At 32.9% G+C, this 4,264-nt stretch overlaps 1 long non-coding RNA gene across 1 annotated transcript; it reads left to right on the plus strand.

Annotated features, from left to right (window-relative positions):
* The first annotated feature begins 3,466 nt into the window (after window positions 1–3,466).
* Window positions 3,467–4,050, plus strand: LOC127074537 (uncharacterized). Its single transcript, XR_007786029.1, has 2 exons — window positions 3,467–3,789; window positions 3,868–4,050. It is a non-coding gene; the product is annotated as an uncharacterized LOC127074537 (long non-coding RNA).
* Window positions 4,051–4,264: the final 214 nt, after the last annotated feature.

Genomic DNA, 4,264 nt, shown 5'->3' on the forward strand with positions numbered 1-4,264 from the left:
TATCCTCTACCAAGCATTATTGGTTAGTTCATGGTCTCTCATCACCGTGAAACATCTCATTATATTAGCTTCTCAAAGCTTCAAGTCTCATATCAATCGGGTTCGCGGTTATTGAGTTATGGTGGAAACAATAACCGCATATTTTAACCTAAATAATATTCTAGGTTAAACCCATCCAAATCTCATGTAAATCGACCGATTAATGTTAAATTATTACATACACATCATGGTACAAGTCATAATACATCTAAGGTGGTTTAGAAACATGAAATAAGTGGTTTTTGGCAAAACAAGGTTGAACCAATCGATTGACCTGGGAGTCAATCGATTGCATGAAGTTTCTATAAAGTGTTTTTCATAAAATTTCCAGGACCAATCGATTGATCTGTCATGTCAATCGATTGACATGAGTAAAAACTCTATTTTTTCTTCATAGAAACATGGAACAATCAATTGGTTGACAGCTAGTTTCAGAACCAATCGATTGGTTCTTCAGTTTTCTTCACAAATTCATCTTCTAAACATTCCCTTTTCCAATTTCAACCACTCCAATCCATACCAAAACATATACCATCATGAATCCATGCTAAAACACATAACAATCATGCAGTAAAGACAATAATTACACAAAATAACATAATATCAAGAACAACATGAAGCATCACTAACATGTTATTACCAACACCCACAATATCATAACAATCTAGTTTCTCTTCATGAAATTCTTACCCTCCCAAAGGCTAACTCTATCTAAGAACTCACCTTGGTTTGATGATTAAGATGATGAAATAGAGATGAAGTTGGTGATGATGATGATGAAGATGAAATGATGGTAAGTATTTGGTTTGATGGTTGATGTTTCCACTTCTTCTTCAAGTTTCCTCTTCTCTCCTTCTCTTCTCCATTCCTCTCCTTTTCTCTTCTTTTCCCCTTTCTCTCTTCTTTTCTTTTTCTTTCTGATATCTCTCATTCTCTTCCTACCTACTCTTCCTTCTTATCCACTTCTTCTTTCTTTTCAATCACCACCACACAATAAACATATATAATATATAATTATAACATATAATATCAAGTAGTAGTAAAAATATCTCCATTGATATTTTTCCAATACCAATTGATCAATTATTAATGTTATCAAAAATATCCTCTCTTGTACTTATTAATATTGGTATGTCTCTTTTATTAATCATTAATCTCTTTAGAGTTCACTGGTTACTTTGTTGGTCCCAACTGACAACATTTAGAGCACATAGGAGCTCTAATTATTTCAACTGACAAAAGATAGAGTACATAGGAACTCAATTGGTCTCAACTGACAACTAATTGAGCATTTAAGGGAATATGGGATATTACACCCGATTTTCCCAAAAGATCCCCATTAATAAGGTTGTCATGTCGGGAACATGAAGTACATTGACAAGAGTAACCTTATTTCCAGAAGTGAAGTTGAGTTTCACGGCTCCCATTCCAACGACCCTCAATCATCTTTTATTTCCCATTTGAACCTCTTGTCCATCGGTCACTTTAATAGGTTTTGAGTTCTCTTTTGTCATAGGAAACATGGACAGTGGAACAAGTATCATACCATTGTCCCTGTACCTTGCCTTTGATTTCCATAATTTCGCTCACATTAGAAATTATATTGTCATCTGCTTGAACAACATTTATCTCGTTTTTGGACTTGTTGTGACATGAATCTCGAGCATAATGATTGTGTTTTCCGCACACATAACAAACTTCGAGGCTTTTTTATCCTCTAAAATTCTTGAACTTATTTTGTTCCTTCATAGATCCAAGATGGTTCTTCATACCATCATGTTTCTTCTTGCCTTTTACGCTCACCGCATTGGCCTTAGAATATCCAGCGGTCTCTGATTTCTCAGTATCTTTCGATATCTCCTCGATTCGAAGATGTTTATGGATTTTCTCCAGTGAGAATTCCTCGGAATCAAGAAGTAATTTCTTCCTATATATTTTCCATGAAGATGAGACTTTTGCAATAATTGTACCAAATTGAAAAGCTTTGGGAATATCTATCTTTACAGTCTTTAGTTTATTTACAAGAACATATAACTCTTGTAGTTGTACAAGAACGGGCTTTGAATCCAACTTTTTAAAATTAACATATTTAAAAATTATAAACTTTTTAGTACCTTCCTCTTCAGCTTTGAATTTGAACTCGGGTGTCTTTCAACTTTCTGTTGCAGATTGGTTATCTATGTAGAGATCATAGAGACGATTAGATAGTTTGTTCAGAATTATGGCCACGACATAGAAATTCACCCTCCTTTTGGTTCTTGCGTTCTTTCTTGAGTTCCTTGAAATCATTTTATTACGGTTCTTGAATCGGTATCAAGTCAGGATTCAAGGCCTAGTGAATCTTCAAAGAAATCGGGAGGAAGATCATCATGCCTTTCCATCTAGTGATGTTTGTTCCATCGAAATGATCCAACTTGAAAAGGTCTTGGTTCATCACTTTAATTCTTAATACTAAAGCCTCAGTAGTCATTATTTGAGATACTATTAGACTGTTAGATAAAGATCGTAAGTTAAATGGATCAAGACTAGAATCATGCATGTAATCACTTTCCTAATAGTATTTTAAGCATTCTCAAAATGTCTTAGAGTCAATACGCATGAATACCTAAGATAACTCGGCCTATATTCGAGTCTGCAAAAGATAATTGGAAACTCGAGTGTAGGAAAGAAGAAATTTAGAATTTACCATGAAGAGGTTACTTTAATGTAATTTTCTTAGTAGTGTTGTTTCACAAGGTTAAGAAGTGTTGTTTCACAAGGTTGTGAGCATTGATGAAACACACTCTTTCGGCAACACTTTACACTAAGTGTTGCAACTTTTTATATTTTACCAACTATTGCAATACTTCACAAAGCGTTGCCATTTTCGAATTTAAAAAATAACAAATTGAAACAATGACTACAAAAAAAACTGGAGCAACAACTACATCCATGTGTGGTGACTTGTCTGTCGCCTACAAGACACCACTAGGGTCTTTACGCCCGCGCCTCCGGTCCCATAGCCGAAGATCGATGAGGAGGTGTGAATGTGACTGAGTGGGATAAGAATTATGACCATCACATTTGTCTGTGTGACATTTTATCCTATTTACCTCATTTGTTAAGTTAATAAACGCATTTAAACTTATTATATGAGACTACTATCCACACATTAAATATTCATTTACTCAGTTGTAAATTTTTGTTTTGATATTTTAGAACACACCAACACCAATGTTGATTAATTATTAACTCCAACAAAATTAATATAAAAAAAATTGTTTTGGCTTATATGTTTAAATATTACTTAGTTTAAAGTCATTCTTTTGTAATTCTTTTAACCTTTGTGCTAATAACCGTAATTAATGCTTACCAATTTTGTTAACGTATGAAACCTCTTTTACACGCATTATTCTATAAATAAACATCTCTTGCAACACTAAAAACATCAAGAACTTAGAACTTAAGAGTTTCATTACAGAATTAGTGAAGAGAGTATGGAAGTACACATGGTAAGAAAAGGTGTTGTGGCAATGATATTAGTTCTTACGTTAGTTGCAACACAAGTTGAAAGCATGACTCAATCTCTAGAATTTGAGCCAAATAAGATGAAAGGGCCTCTTTGTGAAGCAAGATGTGACGTGATTTGTGCCAAACCCAAACACATAAAAAATTATGCAGCTTGTGTGAAAGCATGTGTAAAACAATGTTATCCCCCTGCAGTCAAAACAAAACCATAGCTTTAGTCCTCCAGTCAAAACAAAAATAAGGGTATCCATATATTTACTTTCTTTTCATCTTTTATTCTATTTTTTTAACATGTCTGTATATGTTGCTTACTTTGTATAGGTAATCATGCAGTGCAGTTCATACATATATTAGTTCTACAAGCTTGGAGGCTTGCAACATTAAATAATTTGTATATGTGAAATGTACTCATGAGAACTCGAGATTATGTCAAACTTAAGATAAAAATAATATCTATTCATACTATTATTTGCAATATTTATAATCCATCTCTCTCAAACATTATCTTTTTAGGTTGATCGGTTTATAGATTTGGTTTGCATGTATATGTCGAAGTAATAATTACGACATGTGTCTTAGAATGACAAAAAAACAATTAACTACAAAGTTTTTTTAAATTTATAGTTCATAAACTATAAACTTCATTTTATCCTCCTTCAAGATAAATATATATTATTAAAAATTAAAATACAGTCAACATTACATAATTTTTAAAAAA

This window comes from Lathyrus oleraceus, chromosome 1 (genome assembly GCF_024323335.1).
Source record: "Lathyrus oleraceus cultivar Zhongwan6 chromosome 1, CAAS_Psat_ZW6_1.0, whole genome shotgun sequence".
NCBI lineage: Eukaryota > Viridiplantae > Streptophyta > Magnoliopsida > Fabales > Fabaceae > Lathyrus > Lathyrus oleraceus.